This window comes from Protopterus annectens, chromosome 2.part1, assembly GCF_019279795.1.
Source record: "Protopterus annectens isolate FY-2018-M chromosome 2.part1, PAN1.0, whole genome shotgun sequence".
Taxonomy (NCBI): Eukaryota; Metazoa; Chordata; order Ceratodontiformes; family Protopteridae; genus Protopterus; species Protopterus annectens.
In genome coordinates, this window is record NC_056729.1 from 1251676318 (window position 1) to 1251698311 (window position 21994).

The 21994-nt window shown below is 41.6% G+C and overlaps 1 protein-coding gene across 3 annotated transcripts in view; it reads left to right on the plus strand.

Moving 5' to 3' along the window:
• The window catches only part of CCM2 (CCM2 scaffold protein), a 984305-nt gene that overhangs the window by 367130 nt on the left and 595181 nt on the right, over window positions 1-21994 (plus strand). The window lies entirely within an intron of this gene.

Consider the following 21994-nt stretch of genomic DNA (forward strand, 5'->3'; position numbering starts at 1 on the left):
AGAGATACACAAAGTAACAAATAATGCCTGCTAAATACTGTAGGTATCGCTTTTGTTTTAGGACATTACTGGCTTGAGTGGTAATCACAACAATGTATACAGTTGTGTACGATTCAGGACAAAATGAGTATCCTAGCTTCTACTGAGGTAGCCTGGGCTAGGAATTGTCTAAAGAAAAGGATACAATGAAAAATGATAATGTGTATCCAAGGAAAAGGAAAGGAAATACAACTGGTTTACCACATGAGCCAAGAGTGGGGGCAGCTTTCTGTAATGTCCTTGCAAATAAAATTTAGAGACAAGTGTAGAATTAAAACTTCCACTCTCAGCAACAGCTTTTTCTAGGAATTTGCTATGTAGAACATACATGAAATTAATTATGTCTAGTTAAATAGACATATAACAGTAGGAAGTAAAAAGAGCTGACACATTACAATTCCATCTATCAACAGAGAACCGCATGACAAGGATTTTGGACACTTCCTTATGAAAGTGGGGCATTTAATAGGTGCTTCACCATTACTCAGTATATATTTCAGCTCACTGTAAAAGCTAGTAGGAGTAGGATATGCTTTATTTATGGTATGTATTGCTTTGTGTTCATGCATTTTGTTGGTTTAGTGTTGCATTTTGCCTCCTATAATAACTAGTCACTCTGTATTTTTGATAATACCTTTATGTTAATAAAATCATTGTATGTGTATCTTATAGTTATTTATGCTTTTCTGCCTAGGCTATCGCTGAAAAAGGATATTTTGTCCAGTTGGACTTTTCTGGTAAACAAATATTAAATAACGAAATAAATAAATGTTGGACTCGTTTCATCTAGAAATATTAAAAACTTGTTTAGGTGGAGTAAAGTTTTTCAGCTAGGATATTAGCCATTTCCTGTGGGTTATAGAGTGAGTAGTGTTATTGTGGACTATGTCTGATTAGTGCTGGGTGTTAGTTCTTAACTTTCTGATATAGTTAAAGATTAGTAGTTATTGGTTTCACTGGCTGTTTTAATGATCCTTTAGGTGGAGGCACATCAGCATAAACAGCATAATTGCAGTAATTCCAGCCGTCATGCCATCTAAGCCCATTTGGCAACAAGAAACATCACACATCCAAATGGACAGGGAGGTACTGATTTGTACCGTCTGTGCAGTTTATAACAGGGCAAGCATGGAAGCAGGCCCAGGAGGCAGGTTTGACCCTGAGGGTGACTTGTGCATCATTACCAGTGTGTGTGTGTTGGCAGACCACCTGAGCAGAAAAGAAGCAGATCCCATGACTTGATGCTAAACAGGGCATTTATTTCTGGATATAATTCAGAGATGGGACTAAATAAAATTAGACTTTTTGCTTCTTCAGAAATCAGGCACCTGAGCAAGGACTACACCACCATAGCAACAGTGGGTGCCTGTGCAGCAGATTCCTTCTCTGTAAACTTGGCAGGTCTATTTCTATACTCCCTTCCTTCTGTATCCTTGACTCTAGTAGTGTTGCAAAAGGTAAAGGAAGAAAGGCTAGAAATGCTGTTGGTGGCTCCATTTTGTCCAAGGCAACATTGGTTCTCACTTTTGTTAGACTTACTAAAGGTAGAAGTCTTGTTGCCCACTGTAGGGATCTGTTACCCCAGATCAAATATTTGTATAAATCTCATAAGTGGATCAAGCACTGTTATTGTGGATTCAGCCACAAGGTCTGTATTAACACCAGGGATCAGCACCCTTACAAAGTGATAGGTTAAAGCAGGTTACATTTTTGCTTTACCCAGGACCTTGTCCAGTGGCTTCTGTTCTTTTGTTTGATTGACCCATTTGTTCCATCAGAATGGTAGTTGGCTGTTCCCGGGATAGACAGGAGCCCCATAGCTTATTTATCTTTTCACTGGTGAAAGTTGATTGGTATGGAGCAGGTCTGCTTGATTTGTCCCTTGGGAGCAGCATGCCTTTTCTCCATTAGAGCACCCCTGTCCCCCTGTTGGTTCCTCTAAGCCCACACGTTTACTTTCTGAAGGGAAGAGTGCCTGTACTTGCTAGTTTCTCCCTCAACTACTTGGTGCAAATGTGCTGTGGTAGTGCAAGCCTGGATGTTGCTGAACTCCAGTTGATGAGCACCTAGTGCTCCCACTAGGTGCACTTGATTTGTGAGACAGAGCTGCCCCCCCCCCCCCCCCAGGATGGGCAAAATAACAGTGGCCACTCACTTCCAGCCTCCCTGGCCAGCTCTTACAGGCACCTGAGCTGCTAAATGAGCTTGATTCCTGCGATGTAGTCAGGGCTTTATCCCTCTATGCCACAAAGCTGATAGTGGGAAAACAAGTTTCTTGACCATGTGGAGATAAAATATGTATATTGTCCTGCCGAGTAATCCGGCTACAAACCGCCAGGCCCATATGATTCAGTGTGAGGGGGACATTCTCATACAAATCAGACATGACAAAGGAATGGGAAGAAGAGATTCTAATGCAGGATCTTTAAATTAATAGAGACTATCCTTAAAGTAGCTAAGCACTCCACTAAATGTGAGTACTGTGTTGTAGATGCCTGTGTCAGGAGCAGACACAAACACTGCTGTGTGGACACATGTCCATCTGAGAGTTCAGACACTACCTAAAGAGATTCAAGGGCAAATATGGATATTTAAAGATCTGCTGTTTGGATTTCCTCCCCAAGGAATCTTAAAAGATTATAAGGGAAGGGAGAATAAATGAAATCAGTGAAACAACTTTTGCATCCCCCATCCTCAAAAAATGGAACAAACTACCAGACAAAACTGTGACCATTCTATTGAAGTAAGTCTAGAGCAAAACATTTCAAATAGAAAAGATCTCTTATGAAAAGACAACTGATTGAAGAAATGGTAGAGACCAAGAAATGATTGAACAAGTCTATAACCAGGAGAGAAGTCCATAGAATTTGACTATATAGAGCATATTTCATACTTTCCTTTTGTCTGTCTTAAGGATACCCCACCCTTTCTCTTCTAACAGTATCACTGCAGCCATACCCATTGTATAACAGCTAAGGAATACTGGATCCCTAAAGTGTCTGACAACAAGAACAAATGAAAGGCTTCCTTCCAAGACTGTTTCTAGTAGCAAAATAAGGATATCCATCTTCAGTCTGTTTCTGGACCTGTTTGGGTTAAGTAAGTACCTATGGGTCAAAAAAGTTAAAAATATGTACATTAAAAGGCCTATCTCTTGTTCTTAAAAGGGATGCACCTAGGATATGGAAGATGCCTACCTGAATATCCCCATTCAGGGGGCTCACAGGCAGTTTTTGTAGTCTGTGGCTGGGAGCAGAAACTACCAATTTACTTCTGTGCCACTGTGCACCCAGGGTACTTATCAGATGCTTTGGTCCAGTGTCAGCCCACCTTCAGAAAAAGAGAATTTTGCATATATCCTTATTTGGTCAACAGTTTGATTCAGTCTTTTTCAGGGATACTTATATAGTTGAACCCTAATCGCCAAACTTCTTATTCACTGAACGACCTAATCATTGAACTGGAAATCATCGAAAGATTTTACTTGGCCATCCTGAAAAAAATGCCATGTGATTGAAATGCTGACTGGCCATGATTTTACCCATTACCTAATTGTCATCCTATCTTGGAGTTGGTGTATTTAATTTGTAAGGGGGGGTGAAGGTCTCCCCCCTGCAAAAAACTTTACTTTTCATGGTGTTGGCCAACTAAAACATTTTAATCATTTCCAGTTCAAAGACTAGGTCGTTCAGTGAATAGGTAGTTGGTGTTTGATAAATTAAACATGCATGATATGATATAGACCCCTTTTTCACAGGCAGAGTTGGGGGTGGTCATGGTTTATATTCTTCACTGCTATACATATCTGGAAACCTCTCTGAAGCTTCAGAAGTTGAATTTGACCCCACCTGTACCAAGATATTTCTAAGGACAGTACTGGACAGTAGAGCAAGCAGGCTGTCCTTACCCCTTAAGAAAGCACTCCTGCATCTGTTTTTGCTCATTTAGCCCAGAACATGTACCCAACAGCAAGGGTATTCTTTAAAACACTGAGATGTATTTGCTTCAGTTCTGTTGATTTACTTAGCCGGTAATTGTGAAAAAATTTGTGATACTGTCACCCACTGGAGCCAGTGATCTCCATTATTCCAGCAGTCTAGAAGGAATTTACAGGTCACAGTCAACCAAGGATTATACTTTTTTATGATTCAGGACTCCATTCAGACTTTTAATAACAGATGATGTTAAGTTGTCTGTTTCGCCTTCGTTCTTGCTGGTTGGGTTCGGCTCTGACTCGGCCATCTTCAATAGCTCGAGAGCTGTTTACTGGCTCGAGGCTACCCCTTATACCATGATGCCTAGCGATAGCTACCCAGATCTCATTTGCCGCTTCAGCTGCGTGGTGTTGTTTTTCTGGCTCAGGCTTGTATAAAAATTTTTTGTGTAAATTCCCTCTAGAATTTAACTTTTTTAGTATGTTATTATTAGTGATAGTGTTGTTAACTGTGGTAGATAATTGTTTATTCTATAGTATCCCTTTTTTTGTAGAACTCGTTTAACTTGGAGAGTTTTCTCCCACCCCTCCCCCCTTCCCTTGGTTAGCCGTTTAAATTAGAGGCTTTCCTACTTTTTTTTCTTATAGGCTAGCCATTTAAATTAGAGGCTATCATATTACCTTCTTAAAAAAAAAAAAAGCTTTATCTATATCCTTTCTAGATAGTGTTTTTGTTCTTGTAGAACTGAATATTGTTCTTTTTATTGTTGGTTAAATTGGTTGGTTTCCTTTTCTAGTACATTATGTCCAAGGAATCTAAGGTTTCTGGGTTTAAGAAGTGTGACTCATGCTGTCAGAAAATGTCTCTGACAGATGGGCACACTCCTTGCATCTATTGTTTAGGCGCTGTGCACCTGCAGGACTCTTGTTCTGTTTGCCATGCCTTTAGTCCAAGAGTCCTGCAGGAGCGTAAGAATAAGTTGATTCCTAGGGGTCTGTTAAAACCCCAGTATTCACCGGCCAAGAGTTCACAGCCAATGAAATCCCCTAAATCCAGTAAGCCGTCGGCTCCAATTTCGGAGCAGACTTCGGTACAGGATTTTCCTTCTAAGTCTGTTCCGGCTGGCACCGACAAGACAATCTCCCCGTTGGCTCCATCAGAGGCTTCGGAGCCATCGCGGAGCCAGAAGAGGCTGAGGTCACCTTCCTTAGAGTCGGTGCATTCGGCTCCTCAGTCTCCTTTCAAAGTGAGCGTAGTCACCGATCCTCTCACTCCTCTCGGTCCCCTAGGCTGTCGGATCATGATGTAGAGAAGAGTAGTCAGGTTGCTAAAATCGCAGGCACTAGCTAAATTGTTGTCCAGCCCTCCTCAACAGGTATTTGCTCCGTCCACTTCTCTTGATGTTCCTCCTCCGACTCCAATGAGTTCGGAGCCGGAGTTCGTTGGGGTTCGAGTAGTGGAACCGTCAGCTCCGATAACTCTAGCTCCTTCGGTTCCGATGTCTGCTCCGATTCCCTCGGTGGTACCTTCCATTGAGGGATCTGGGCGCCGTGGCTCCCTCGTTGGCTCTGAGGGGGCGAGTGGCATCGGACCGTTGTCCAACCCCGTTCTCCCTCTCGGAACATCGGCACAGGTGAGCTCGGCTCCAACATCGTCCTCGGAGCTGTCCCCCTCGGTGCGGAGAAAGATTCCTATTTCTTCGGAACTGGAGCTTTCTCTGCATTGTGGCAGGGACGCCTTTTATGTCATGCGGAGTGTGCTGTGCTCTGAGTCAGCTCCACTTTCAGCCCTACCGGCTCCGTCCCCTGTAGTTCCTGTGCCAACCTCTGCTCCTCCTCCAGACCCCAAGTGTAGGGAACCGATGCTCCAGGACACCCCATTGGGTGTTTCCTCCTCTTCTGAGGCCTCCGTGATCACTCAGAGGAGATCCCTCTGAAGAATAAGTGTAAGAGGAACCACATTGACTCCCCTGAGTCTGTCACTTCTGATACAGACTTAGATGATTCGGAAGTGTCCTCGTGATCCCCCTCTGAAGATGTTTCCTTCTCGGACATCCAAGAAATGCTTAAGCAGAGGGGAACTGGAATCCCCTAGCCCCCACTGAGGATGAGTCTGTATTTCTGGATGCTTTCGGTTCCCGACCTTCCACCTCCTGGGTTTCTCCGCCTTTCGATCCACTTATGGCAGTGGCGGCTCGAAAGGCTTGGTCAGCTCCGGATGCAGTGGAACCAACTCCGAGGAGACTTGGTAAATTCATTACAGCACCCCAGGATAAGAAATTCCTTTCTAAATGTGTTCCTATTGATGCCATGGTGGTAGCAGCAGCCACCAAAAAAGAGTTAGCGGAGACCTCTTTGTCTGTCCATCCCCCTAACAAGGAGTCTAGGACGATGGACAGATACGGGAAGCGAATGTTCGCTTCAGTGACCTTCTCTATGAGGTCAATGAACTACTTATGTCATTTTACCTGACTTCAAAGGGATCTCCTTAAAGAGCTCGGAGATACCCTTCAAGATTCAACAGCTGAGGGAGCACAAGCCAAAGCAGCTTCCCAGCTGGTGATGCTTAATTCTGTAGTTAACTCCTCCATGAGGCTCATTTCCTATGCAGCCAATGGGACGAGCAGAGCCGCAGGTATGGGTGTGGCCCTTAGGAGGCATGCGTGGATGTGGCAGTGTAACTTTGCAGAACCCTTTCGAGCGTCCTTCACCAACACCCCCTTTGATGGTTCCTTTCTTTTTGGACCACAGGTGAAAGACACTTTGACTAGGTGTGAGCAAGAAGGCAAGACTCTCTCTGCCATGGGAGTCCGTTTTTCCACTCCCTCTAGACCTTACTCCAAAGGTCAGAAAAGTGGTAAGATGTGGTTCTGAAAATCTCAGGGAGCCTTGCCTGACACACACAGCGATTTTTCCTCCAGAGGCAGAGGGGGAAACGATAACAATAGACGCCACCCTCGTGGCAGAGGAGGTCCGCAGAACCAGGGCAACAGAGAATCTTTCTCTGATAAGCCCTTTCAGCATCCCTGAAGGGTTGCCCGGCTGCTCGCCTCTGGAGGCAGTCAGGGGAAAACTTTCAATGTACCCAAAGACCTGGCAAAATTTAATGCAAGACAGATGGGTACGGTCCATTATATCCGGAGGTTACAAAATTCCCTTCCATCAACCCCCCTTTCGGTCAAAGAAAACCCTTCCAGATGTTCCACCCAATCTGAAGAAGCAAGCAGTAATAGAAGTTTCAAAATTGCTAGAAAAAAGAGCCATCCAGGAAGTCCCGGCAGACCAGCACTGATCCGGAACTTACTCAAGTTTTTTTTTAGTACCAAAAAAGACAGGGGACTGGAGACCGATTCTGGATCTCAGCAGACTAAACAGGTCTGTCCAAAGAGCAAAGTTTCGTATGGTCACGCTACAGTCCATTCTACCCTTTCTGGGTCAGGACAATTGGATGTGCTAGATAGATCTTCAGGACGCGTACTACCATATCAAGATGGACAGGTGCTCCAGGAGATATCTTCGCTTCCGGCTGGGGGCCAGTCATTATCAGTTCAGAGCTCTGCCCATTGGTCTCACCACAGCCCCTAGGGTGTTCACCAAATGTATGGCAGTGGTCACGGCTCACCTGAGACGTCAAGGATTCCATATCTAGACGACTGGCTCCTCACTGCTACCACCAGGCATCAACTCCTACAAGTGCAGGACTACACAATCTCAATCTGCTTCCAGCTAGGCATTACAATAAATTTCGAAAAATCTGCCTTGTTGCCCTGTCAATCTTATCACTTACATAGGAGCAGACTTAGACATAAGGAATATGTTTGCAAGGCTACAACTAGCAAGGGTGTCCGCAATTCGTCAGCAAGTACAGATTCTAATGCAGAACAAAAGGATCCAAGTCAGGTACGTCCTTCAAACTCTGGGTTCCATGGCAGCAGCCATTCTTCTAATCCCACTAGCGCGCATTCATATGAGAATTCTTCAGTGGCTTCTGTTCACACAGTGGTCTTTCCAAGAGCTACCCATGACTCACATGATCCTGATCATGAATGCACGCAAAAGACATCTTTCTTGGTGGATGGTATCCCCACTAATTACTCAAGGGCAGACCTTTCATCAACCCCCTCCGGTAGCCACAGTGATGACAGATGCCTCCCTGGTAGGGTGGGGGGAGGTATTATCTGGGCAGGACAGTCCAAGGCACTTGGCAACCTCACGAGTACCATCTGCACATAAATGTCCTGGAAATGAGAGCTGTGCTCCTGGAGCTGCAAGCCCTTCAAAACTCTTTTCCTTCTGGGGCAATTGCTATTCAAACGGAAAACATGTCAGTGGTGTGGTACATCAACAAGCAGGGCGGAACCAGATCCTACCCCCTGTGTCGAGAAGCACTCAGACTTTGGCAGTGGGTGATTTCCTCCCAACGTTTTCTGATTGTGACGCACATCCCTGGGAGATCCAACATCATAGCAGAAAGGCTCAGCAGAGCTATCCTCATGCCTCACGAGTGGTCTCTGAATCAGGAAGCTGCGGATCTTATTTTCCGCAAATGGGGACAGCCTTGCTGCGATCTTTTTGCCACCCCATTCAACAGCAAATGCAGCAACTACTTCTCCCTTCTTCCACTTCCAGGTCACATACCCAGAGACGCTCTAGTCCACGATTGGTCTCCGGGACTTCTTTATGCTTTTCCTCTGTTTCTCCTGATACCGAAACTCATACAGAAAGCAAAATCGTTGGGTTGCAAAATGATCCTCATTGCCCCCTACTGGCCTCGACAGATATGGTTCCCGTTCCAGCACAGTTACCTTCTCGATCAACCCTGGACTCAGGACCCAATTCCAGATCTCCTGACTTATCACTCAGTGGGTTGCATCAATCCCTTCAAACTCTCCAGCTCACAACTTGGTTGCTCCACTTCTAACCTTAGCCAGGCTTCTCAGCATTTCCCCAGCAGTACGTGAGATTATCGTCTCCTCTCACAAGTCTACAACCAGTAAAAGTTATGCTAGCAAATCGTTTTTCTTGTTGGGCCGAGGCTAGGAATGTGGATCCCTTTTCAGCCCCAGAACACGAAATTCTGGAATTCCTAGCACAACTGTTTCACTCCGGGTCCGCTTCCGCTACAATCAGGGTACAATTAGCGGCCATTTCTAACTTTTATGTTGGTTTGTCAAATTCTAACATTATGTCTCATAAGCTCTGTAAAGCTTTTTTGAGAGGGACAACTCTTCTTAGGCCTCCAGTGAGAGATCCCCCTCCTCCTTGGGACCTTAATTGAGTCCTAACTTCCTTAATTCTGACCCCTTTTGAGCCAGCAGCGTCCTGCTCCATTAAGTTTCTGTCTTGGAAGACACTCTTTCTGCTAGCTATTACTTCAGCCAGACGCATCTCCGAACTTCAGGCACTATGTGTTCATCCTCCATACTTGGTTATTCTTAAGGACAGGGTTGCTCTGGGGACTAATCCTTCGTTTCTTCCTAAAGTCTGCCCAGAAAATAATTTAAACCAATCTATAGATATCTTCCTGTGCTTTTCCCTGATCACACCAACAAGGCAGAGTACAAACTACACCAATTGGACCTTCATAGACAATTGCGTTTTTACCTGCACAGAAATAAAGAAATAAGGAAGTCGGACCAATTATTCCTTTCTTATGCCTTAGGCAAACAAGGTCTCCCAGTTTCCAAGGTAACCTTGTCAAGATGGTTATCACACACTATTACTGTCATTTATCAGTTAAGGAGCAAAGAGTTACCCATTAAACCGAAAGGTCATTCTACTAGGGCCTTGGCCACCCCTGTAGCCTTCCAGTCTAGGTTGCCCATGGATTCTGTCTGTGCAGCTGCCACATGGGCAAACCCTCATACCTTTATTTCTCATTACAAGCTGGATATGGTCTCCAGGAGCAGAGCTGACTTTGGTTCCACTGTTCTGAAGAGTCTGTTCCACTGAGCCACCCAGGATATTAGGTGCTAGGGATGCTGTCCCAACCAGCAAGAACGAAGGTGAGATAGACAACTTAACATAAAGAAGTTATGTACCTACCATAACGTTCAATGTTAGTTGTCTTCATCTCGCCTTCTTTCTTGTGTCCCGCCCTCCGTCCCCCTGTCCTAGTGAACCAAGAGGAGCTCCTGTTTCACTGGCTGGGTGCTCTCTAGTTTTTCCTCTATTGACTTAGAGAATATGGCAGGTATAGTCAACCTATTTTCTGAACTGGTTTATTCTCTTGCTATGTCGGGAGTTAGCTATTTCAAACGAGATCTGGGTAGCTATTGCTAGGCATCATGGGATAAGGGGTAGCCTCGAGCCAGTAAACAGCTCTCGAGCTATTGAAGATGGCCAAGTCGGAGCCGAGGATCGGCTCCGAACCCAACCAGCAAGAAAGAAGGCGAGATGAAGACAACTAACATGGAACGTTATGGCAGGTACATAACTTCTTTTTTTGAATGATTCCTGAGGAGAACACACAGGGGAATTAAAGTGCAGAAGAGTTGACCCAGGAAACTTAAACATACAAATATGAAAGATGTTATGGCTGTGTTCTATACACTTTACTTTTTCAAATCATTACTATTTCCAGGTTCTCAAACATGAGACAGACATCATCTTTTGGATATCACTACATAAAGAGGAGTCCACTGTTTCCAGCTGGGCAGGTTGAGAAAGATGACATGAGAATGCCTGGGAACAAACTTGTATTTCTGTGCCATTTAAATTCAGTGACTAGAACTCAAAGGTTGATCACTTCAAGCAGGTCATTTTACCTGTCTATATGAGAGGCAACTCAACCAAAACGTCTTTGAGGAAGTAATGTCAACGTGAGAGTTCCAGAGCTGGGTTTGTTGCCTTGCAGAGTAATCAAGTGAGGAAGCTGCAGATTCCCATATTGGAAACCCTGGGCATGAAATGTATTTTTCATCCCTTGGCGCTGAGGTCAGGGCCTTTTTTATGTCTACCCACTCATCCCATTCTTTCCAGAAGTTCTGCTCAGAGAAAGAAGGGAAAACAAAGCTTATTCTAGTAGCACCTCTATGAAAAAAGCAGACATAATTCTTTCATTAGTTTTAATAAGCTTAAAAAGGCCTCTTTTATATGTGACCCAGTATACCCTCCTAAAGAGGGTCTGTAGTGCATCCACATCTCAAGAGATTCACACTGGTTATATGAATGATCTCGGCTTAGACCTGCTTAGGGATTGCTTCTCTCCAGGGATGGTGCACATTCCCAAAGCTGCTGTAAGAAACTACAGACATTGATAACCCCCCCCCCTCATTTTCTGGGATTTTTTTTTTTACTCTGGCCCAGAAATCACTCACTTGAGCAGCCTTAATTGTACGCATATACTCCAAGAAGCCAGGAAATCCTGTCTACATTCCAGGGAAAACAAGGCAGATATCTTCTGTCAAAGTAAATGTTCAGCTGTATCACCTTCTATTATACCTATCATGGTAGATGCACTAGAAAGGCAAGTTAGGAGCACATTCCACTGGTGCAGTGACAGCTACAAATATTTTTGTAAGAAATGTAAGCTCAGAGCATTTGTGGGTAGCAGCCCTGACCACCATTCACACCTTCTCTAATCATTACAAACTTGACATACGGTCAGGATGTAGGGCAGGTTTTGTCACACAAAGCATGCTTAGAGGTATGCTGTAATCTTTTCCCCAGTCACGGGTCCAGATACTAACTGGTTTAGTGCTCCTATTTGTAAGGAATCATATTGTAGCATTGACTATTACATGAACATAGTGTAGTCCATTTTTGGCATGTTCATTGGAACAGTAGATGTTTGAGATTTGTGCAAGCATATCTTCTGTAAGAGTAGTAGTTGTTTAAAATGGTTACTGGTGCAGTATGTGCTTGCTTTGATTTCTGTGTATCACCTATTCCTTTAGATTATACCTCTCAAGTGTACCTCAATCTGAGAAATATTCATCATTTTGTTTCTTAAAAAGTCCATGTTCCCCACTGTTCCATATCGAAAGGCTCTTCCACACATTCAGTGTTAAGATGTTTTTAACTAATACCCTTGGTAAATAATACTGAATCACATTAATTCATCAACAAAAAAAATTATAAGTATAAAATAACATACTTATAAGTATAAAATAACATACTTTAATCTTGCTGTGAGCTTCCTACTGGAAATTGTTAGGAAGCTGCTAGTAAATGTTCCAGATTTTGCCCATCTATATCACATTATTAGAGGTGGTGCCCTGTATTTTGGAAGCAGAAGGGAGAGCTGTGCTTTGGAGACTGGGAAGAGGCCTGCCTAGCTGGACAGTTTGGATAACTTTGCAGGACTCACTTTGGAAAACTCTTGACATCTTTGCGCCCTGGTTGCCTATCCCAGAGCCTATAAGTATACTTTACTCCAAGTAAAGAATGTAAAATGGCATATCTGGCTGGGCAATCCCTTTACATTAGAAGGTCATCCTGACATCCCGGACATGCAGTGGAGACAGTTACTACACTAGGGATGTCCATCAGCTCTGGAAGGATGCACGTCTGTCTTTGGCTGATTCCCATATATTAGGAATTAACTACAGCTGTGATCCTGTTATACAAACATTTACTGTTGTTAAAGTATTTGCAGCTCAAAGCATACACTACCCCCTTACTTTTACATGTAAAAACTAAAAAGTTTCAAACAAAGGGAGTTTTTACATGTAAAAGTAAGGGAGTAGTGTATGCTTTGAGCTGCAAATGTCAAAAGTTTTATATACGAGAGACAAAAAGGTGCTTGAATGAAAGAGTTAAAGAACACATCAGATGTATTAAAAATCAAAAGGATATTAGTCCAGTAGCACAACATTTTAATATGAAACATCAAGGTAAATTGGAAAGTTTAAGGGTTTCAGTTTTAGAACAAGTAAAGGATGAATTTCTAAATAAAGAAAGTATTAAATATTTTTTAAGAAAAAAGGAATCAATCCTGATACTGAAATTTATTACATTACAGCCAAGAGGTATAAACAAAGAATGTACAAACAACAAACTGCTGAAAATGAAAAACTGCTAATCCACACCAAAGAATCCTGAGTAGACCTATATCGCACACCACTTGAGTCCAACTAGATCCACAAAAGCAGTATTTATTAAGCTCAAAAATGATGACACTTTTCGTTAATCCACAATAGTTTAACTTCATCAGATACATACTTCCTTAGAAGCAAGAGTTTAAATAACCCACTTGTCACACCACATGGTCTACAACCAAAGATTGTTGGGTGTGGCAGCTAACACTCCTAAAAGGAACCCTTCCCTCTGAAGCACAAAAGCTAATTTTGTAACACAAAACAAAATATCCAGTTTGATACAAATGTGTCAATATATGCATATAAATGCATATAAGTGAAAGATTCACTGAATGCAACACACTGCAGTTCAAAAATACAGAAATAAACAATACATATTTAAAATATCAATAAAATACTTAAAACAAGTACTGTTTTAAAAAACAAACATGCAACCATGTTACTGTTACACTAAAATTTGATATAACAAGTGTTTACAAATACACACATTTTAACCAAGTCTAAAAAAGAAATGGTTAGTGTGATTCAATGCCTTTTAAATAATACCGAAGACAATACCACTATAACAGCCCCACACAGTTACTGAAGTAGTACCCACTGTTTATCTATTCAAACTTTTTCGACCTATGCTGTAAATTTGCTCGTACACACGCTCCCGCAGTTTCCTGTCGGTCTTCCCGATGTAAAATGCCAGGCAGCGTGTGCACATTGCCATATAAACAACTTGTTTACTCTGTCAGTCAAATTTGCCTCTGATTTTATATTTCTGATCTCTTATTAAAAGGACTGTCCAACTGCCATATATTTGCAATACCTACACATATTACATGTAAACATACCACACCTCGTAGTTGTAAGCGTGGTTCGACTCTCCAAGATTTGTTTGAGATTATTGCCTCGTCTGTAGACAATTCTAGGTGTGTCAGGAAGTTTCTCCCTTAGGCAGCTATCCCTCGCAATCAAACCCCAATTTTTGCAGATGACAGATACAATGTTTCCAGGGGTTAATTTCACTTCCACCAAACTAGACCAGACTTTATTATTTACCCGGTGCTTAAACCCATGCTGTTATAGGGAGTGACATAAACAGTTCTCCATTTTCTAGGTTGGGAAAGGTTTTTATTCAAGGATGTTTTTAGTGGCAAAGAAAAAAAATGCTAGGAAACCAGTTCTAGATCTTTCTTTCCTAAACTTGTTTGTGATAGTGCCCATATTCAAAACCTGTTATCGCTTCTTCATTCAAGTTTTCTCTTAAAACTAGATTTAAAAGATGCTCATCACCATACCTCTCAACCTGGACAAGACCGATGAAAAATATGTACAAATCTGTACGCTGATTAACATCCAGTTTACATACAAAAGTATGTAACCCCCATCCACTCCAATGGAATTGTGGGATGTCAACTTTCAAATGCAAACTAAAGTACAGACAACCAAAATGTGGCACCAGATTCCCCCTGCAGTCATTCCGATGTCCCATTACGTGGCGATTTCTCCCCATTTACCATAAACACTAATGTGTGCATACTGCTTTACTTCTACAATGATTATTTGGATTTTATTTTTACATTTTGCAGCATAACAATGCACAAACACGACATCTCCTAAACAAAGCAATACTGTCTCACAATGAAAATAGACTTGGCATTAAAACTTCTCTGCCCTCGAAACTCTCATTCATTGAAGTAGCATTGAAACCCCAAAATGCATCTGGCCAGTGGTGGGTAAAGATTACCTTTGGGCTGTTTTCAAATCATTGGCCCCTTGCACACAAAACAAGAAACATACACATGTTCTTTTCTTTGATACACCTTCCTGACTTTATTAAGTTATATTCCTTGTATAATACAGCACACTTGTTAAAGCGCATTTTAAATTTATTGTTTGAACATTTTTCCAGTAGGCTGTATTGTAGGCAATGAAACAAAATACATGAACCAATAATGACAAAACTGACCAACTCAGAACATTTCCATCATAAAAATCTACTTCCACACCGCACTATAAATAGAATGATAGTAGTATAAGCCATAGGCATCTTGCACAGCTTCTCACGCTTATTTTCAACTTCATGTTTTTTGGGGGGAATGCAAAAGGTCAAAAACCAGAAACACATTTTAAACATTGCTTGTATAATTTTGGAAAGTTGCTAGAATAAAATGTGTTACCACCATGCATGTCACTGGCAAGTCTTGAACCCAGGATCCTATGCACTACAGTCAGAGCAACATACCACTATGCCAAATTACCAGTTTCCTGAAAAAAAGGAAGACTGAAACTTAATGACTATCATTTAGTGAATTCAGTTCTCACTTCTCACCATAGCTCTCAACCTCTCAGCACAAAAACCTGGACAAAGCCAGAAATGGGGGAATACAAATTCAGTTGTCACTTGTCACTCACCATAGCTTTCAACTCTTAGCACAAAAAACCTGGACAAACAACAAAGCCAATAATGGGGAAATACAAATTCTGTTCACTTCTCACCATAGGCCTAGCTCTCAACTCTTAGCACAAAACATCTAGACAAAGCTCAGAAATGGTGGTGGCTAGGGACTTTAGGTTCTTTTAAACAGTGTTTGAGCCTGAATACCTCTATCCACCAGATGTATTATATGAGGACATTTATACGCACACACACACCTTAGATTCCCCCAAACCCTTCCGATGAAATGATCGCATTTCCACACATACCTTACTTGAGTCCAAACCTGTTACTCCACTTCACTTGATTCCCCCAAACCCCTGCTGCTAATAAATCCAACACTTCCTGCTCGCTGTTGAAACGAGTGCATTGCCCTGCTGCTGCTAATAAATCCAAACATTTCCTGCTTGCTCTTGACCGCTGCTGCTAATAAATCCAAAACGAGTGCTGTTTCCCACTCGCATTTGCAGCCGGAAATGATGATGTGAGCTCAAGGAGCTCAATTCTGACTGGCTGATGGTCCTGACAGAGCTGATGTCATTTCGCACGTGATGATGTCACCTCTGACAGCGCGATATTCGAAAAAATTAAGAAACCAAAAGAAAAAATTGGAAATGAAGGGGTACCACTCTTGAATCATGGCACCCCTTCATTTGGGCCCCCAAACTCTGTATAAACCGAGTAATTATTTATGGTTGAGAGGTATGCTCATCACATCCCTATTCATCTAAACATCATTTCTTAATGTGATCCAAACACACACAACCTTATCAGTTCTCTTTCTTACCCTTTGGACTGTCCACTACACAAAGATTGTTCTCAACATGAAAAAGACTCTGCAAAAATAGACAAGTCATCTAAATATGAAAAAAATGTGGATACCCTGTAGCCAGTAACGAGCTATAACTGGAGCTAGAGAAAGTGTCAGGGGTCTTTCATACACAAGCTGAGATTCCAAGAGAACATTCAAAGTCTTTATTAATTGCTTCTCACAGGATTGTTTTTCTAGGGTATCATCAGTTAGATACATTTCAAAGAGCTTTTCTTTAACTGGAAGAAATAGATCTATTTCTGAGGCCATGGTCACTGCAAGGGACTACCTCAAGATTTTGAGTTTCATGCCATCTGATTCTTATGATACCCCTGGCAACACACCTGAGAAAGATACAGTCGCATCTGAAGTCTCTCTGTTCCCAGCACCACCATCCTTGGTGTTTTCAAATTGCAGTGCTGGAGTTTGTCAGAAGAGAAATTACTTGGAGTGGTCAGAAAATATCCTTAAATCTTGGTGTCCCCTTCTTCCTTCTTGTTCCAAAGCAGTTAGTCACCACAGACTCCTTGGACTTTGCTTGGGGATCAGTTTCAGGAGGGATAAAATTGCAAGGTGTTTGGGACACCAAGGACAGATGCAAGCACATAAATATAAAAGAGATGCTTTCCCTGATCAAAGCCCTCAACTCTCTGAATCATCATTGGTCCCTGGGACCTCTTCAAGTTGTTACAGACAATACCCCAGGCATGTGATATATCAACAAGAAAGGAGCAACTAGGACATACCCTTTTGCAGAATCGCCGTTTTTGCCTGAGGTATAGCTTCAAAGTGCAATTTCCCTGTACATGCATACTACATTCTGTCAGAGCAAAATTTTGTGGCAGACGAGCTGAGCAGGGCAAGGGTGGACTGTCATGAATGGAAACTCAATTTGGCAAGTCTTCCAAGATTTGATCTATATGTGGGGAGTCCTAAAGTAGACATTTTTGTATCTGCTCTGAATAATTGTCTGGCAAGATGCTGTTTAAGACTCCGTGGGAGAAGGTATAGAAGACTGATTCCTTTTCTTTTCCTTCAGCAGGAATGTTTCTATATGCATTTCCATCCTTTCCACTGATATCCAGGGTACGACTGGTGATTCAGAAGAAATCACCCAAGATCATTGTGGTGACTGCCTTCTGGCCCAGGCAACAGTGGTTCTCCCTTCTTTTAGAAATGGCCAGATGCAATTACTAAAAGCTTCTTCACAGAGTGGATCTACTCACACAAGATCAGGAGTGTTTGATACACCTTGACCCCAATCAATTTCAACTGACTGCCTTTTTGAGAGGTTTTTAATTTCGTTTAGGCACATGTTTACTGAGGACATGGAGAGAGTTCTAATGGAGTCAAGAAAACCTGCTACTATATCAAATATTAGCAATTGGAAAAGGTTTTCTAATTGGTACCAACAACATAACCAGCACCCATTCAGTGTTAGTTGGTCTCTTGTTTTACAATATTTTTTTATTTTTACCGTTCTGTGTCATTTCTTTCTTGTCCATTAGAGTTCATTGTCTACCCATTGATCTCCACTTTCAGTGCATTCTCATGTCAGAATGTTTTTGAAAGGTGTTTTGCTTAAGAGGCTTCCAAGAAATACAGTGGCCTTTCCTTAGAATTTTAATTTTGTGTTAGAGAAGCTAACACTTGCTCCATTTGAACCAGCTAACCTGGTTGACTAGAGCTTCTTAACATGGGAAACAATTTTACTGATTGCTCTAACCTCCGCAAGAAATGTATCAGGAGTTGCAAGCTCTTATTGTGAGTCAACCTTATCTCATTTTCCACAGAGACAGGGTGAGAACTAATCGTCTTGTATGCCTAAAGTGGCATCTTAGTTTAATTTAAGCCAAGCTATTCATCTTTGCATTTACTTCTCTGAACCTAAAAATGTGGTAGAATGGATATGTCATACCTTGTATGTCCATAGACAACTCTGGTGCTGTATTTATGGAACTAAATCTTCTGATTGTTTTTTTCATTTTTAGTGAAGGTAGGAAGAAGGGATAACCTGTGTCAAAGCAGACTATTTCCAAATTGTTGTCTAAGGCTATTACCTTTGTTATATTCACCAGAACAAAACTATTCCAGACAGGGTCAAGGACCACTCTGAGGGGGTTGGCTTCATCTGTGGCTTTTAGGAAAGGGTTGGATTCTAGCAGTATTCTAGAAGCAGCAACTTGGTCCTCTCTACATACATTTACAAGACATTATAAGCTTGATTCCTTCTCTAGATTCAAATCAGATTTTGCTAGAACCATTCTTCAAAGGCTCCTGGACTATTTTCTCCTTCCAATTCCCAAATGTAGTAAGCTAGGGTAATCTACCCTTATAGCTAAGGCTACTGCAGCAGTGAATAATATGATGAACATAGTACAGTTTTGTAAGTAAACTTAAAGCTCTAGATGTTCAAATTATCACTGTTGCAGTTGCTGCTCCCTCCATCCATCCCCTTGTTTTTTGGTGTGTTTATGCCAGGGTGTGTCCATTTATTTTTTGCTGTTCGTAGCATCATTCTTTCAAGGGCTCTGCCTTCTACTCTCTCTTGGCATAAAAGTTCTGAAGCGCTTGGTGCCCAAACCTGTCTTTTTAGGCAGCTCGGCTTGAACTTGACTGACTGTTTTGGTGTATAGAAGGTGCCCTGATGCTCTGGAAGCTGGCTAGTTGCTATTTGTTTAGCAGGATATTACCCAAATCGCTAAGGCTACAGCAGCAGTGGACATCTACTGTTATGGTAAGTTTATTTTATTTTACATTTGTTAACCGGGAGAGTCCAACTGGATATGTGTCCATTTTCGGTGGATGCTCGGGGAGAAAAGCTCCAGAGCAGTAAAAACATTAACAAGAGAAAGACATGTTAACGAAAAGGTTCATTAACCAATATATAGAGTACACAATCTTTATATTTCTTAAGAAGTATAGTAAATACAAGATAGTGAGTTAACCGAAGAGTGTGTTTGCCGACGTTCACAGGCTGCATTAATGTGTACAAGTTATGGAGGTGTTTAACAGCAAGTATAGCAAGAAGATAGAGTAGATAACTTCCATAACTCATTTCAACACGAGAGACATGCTATGTCCGTTATTTTTTTTTTTTTATTTATTTATTTTTTTTTTTTACAGTGTTCAGTAATACTATTACCCCATGCATACATTACAAAAGCAGTAGATATGCTGTTACACTAGTTGCTGGAAACAGAGACATATGAGTTACTATCCAGGGTAGTACAGGTACATAATCTGTGATTCAGGAAGTGTGTTTTGAGTATTGAATTGGGTGGTGGAGTTGTTATTTATTATGTGGGCTGGAAGGGAGTTCCAGATTTTAGAGATGAAGTGGCTATAAACAGATCTATCTGCCTCATTTTTAAAGTTTGTTACCTTAAGGAGGTGTTGGGTACTTGATCTCAGGGATCTGGTAGTGGTGTAAGGCTGGAGTAGTTGCTGCAGGGCTGGTGTGTTGCCTGGATGTTGTAGTACTTTGTGAGCAAGTGCTAGTTGGCTGACTTGAAGGTCAGGGGGATTTCTAGCCAGTTGAGTTTTTTTGAGGATTTCACAATGGTGGGTTCTAGAAAGAGATCCTGTGGCGAATCTGGCTATTTTATTGTAGCAGCTATCAAGTTTGTTGAGCTCAGTTTTTCGGATATTGGTAAGCACAGGGGAGGCATAAAGTAGGGTCGATAGGAAGTGTGTCCTGGCTGTGGTAACCTTATTTACTTGCAGGTACTTCCCAACCCCATCCCATTCCATTCATATGGTCACATAAAATTGCTTCAGTAACTTAAAAAAGCTCTGAAGTTCATGTGTTCTAAAGTATGCTTACATAAAAAAAATTCTGTACAGCCTTTTTGATAGAATATTGATGCCAATAAATTATTTCACATAAACATTTGAATGTCTTGTCACTGTAAAAAAAATATCTCAAGACTGGCAACTCACTAGTATACAATTTGGATATTGCTGTCTGCAAAATATTTAAAGAATGCACATTTTGTGGTAGGATGCTAGAACCTATCGGTGCTCTTTATTGTCTAGAGTAATTACATAATTCACAGCAAGGAGTACCTATTTTTGCACTCGCAAATTACCTTTCTCTCCCTTCCATGTGTTTTGTTAATGTTCCACCTTTTGGTAATTTAAAAGAAGGTGTATTCCCAATTACATTAGCTAACTTGGGATTCCCCACAAGAGTATACTAGTTGCATCCTTTAATGTGTACATAGCTGAGGGAAGATTTGGCTTATAAGAAATTCCAAAATTCTTCCTTAACTTTACTCTTGGGGGAATCCTTTTCACGTAAGCAGTGGGGACAATATTTTTCTCTTCTGTCTTTTATAACCTCCTTGGCTACAGCCCTTATAGTATATGTATTTTTAGATGTTTTGCAGACTGATTTTATTTTTTTTTTATTATTTGTTGACCAGGTAGGTGGGCTGGTCTGTTGACCCTTTTCACCCATGACCCAGACTTACAGATCACTGAACAAAACATGATCTGGTATAGCTTTGCAGTATGTAATTGACAAGAGAATGTAGAATTGATTATAAAACAATACCATAATCCTGAGGTACTAAGAAGTAAGAAATTCAGTGTAAAAAAGAAACACTGGAAGACAAAAGCATCCAGTGTATGCAGTTTACATTTTGATTTGTTGGTACCATTGCTTAGTGGTGAGAATCTTCATAGGAAGATCATTGTCAACTTGAAAGGGTGGATTTTAGGTAGAGTGACTTGTTGGAAAGTTAAACATTGTCCCTAAGCATTTGCATGTTGTTTTGTTGCTAAGCTGATTATGTAGTAATTTTTAAAATTGTTTTCATTTAGACAGTGTTTTAATTGACCAAAATCATCTGAGTTAGTAAATATATCAGTTTGTGGCTGTATTTTACTTCCTCAGGATCCTGGTGTGCTTTGTGTTAGACTAGGTTGCTATCTCTGATGATTTTTGGTTTACAGTCTGTTTGCCGAAGATTTCTCTCCTGCTGTGGTTAACAGTGTTTTAATTGCTTTGTGGAGATGGCTCCAGGTGGCAGTTCCTAGGTTTGAGAAATATTTTTCCCTATTATAATTTTGAAGTGAGGCTGGATAATTACAATATCATCCTGGCTATTCCTTATGGAGTATGATTGATCAGCAAAGTCACAGGAAACCTCCAGACACTACTCAACCAGTTTGGTTTCATCAGGAGCAAGTCATGCATACTGAACCTGGTGAACTTCTTTGAGAAGGTCACCAAAGCAATGGATGACTGCAAAATGGTGAACACGAAGTACTTTGACCTGGCCAAGGCATATGACACAATACTTCACTTGGGCATTGTTGAGAAGCTTAAGAGGTTAGGTACAAACCATTATGTCACCCGGTGGATAGCCAGCTGGCTCACAGACAGGATCCAGGAAGTTAGAATTGGGGAGTACGCGTCTACAAAGAGTCCAGTCACAAGCGGAGTTCCTCAGGGACTGGTCCTGGGACTGCTCATTTTTGGCATTTACTTCTCTAAAGTCAAAGCTAACATCAGTGGCTTCTGGCTGACTAAATATGCAGAGGATTGCAAATTAGGATCTATCGTTGAATCCCCCACCGACACAAATGTTATCCACGAAGGGCTGACACAGGCAGACAGCCGGAGCCAGAGCCATGGACTTAAACTAAATGCCAAGAAACATATAATAATATCCTTCAGGAAGTCCTTCACCCCTGGTAACTATCATATTGGCAGCACACCCGTAAGAGTTGACCCA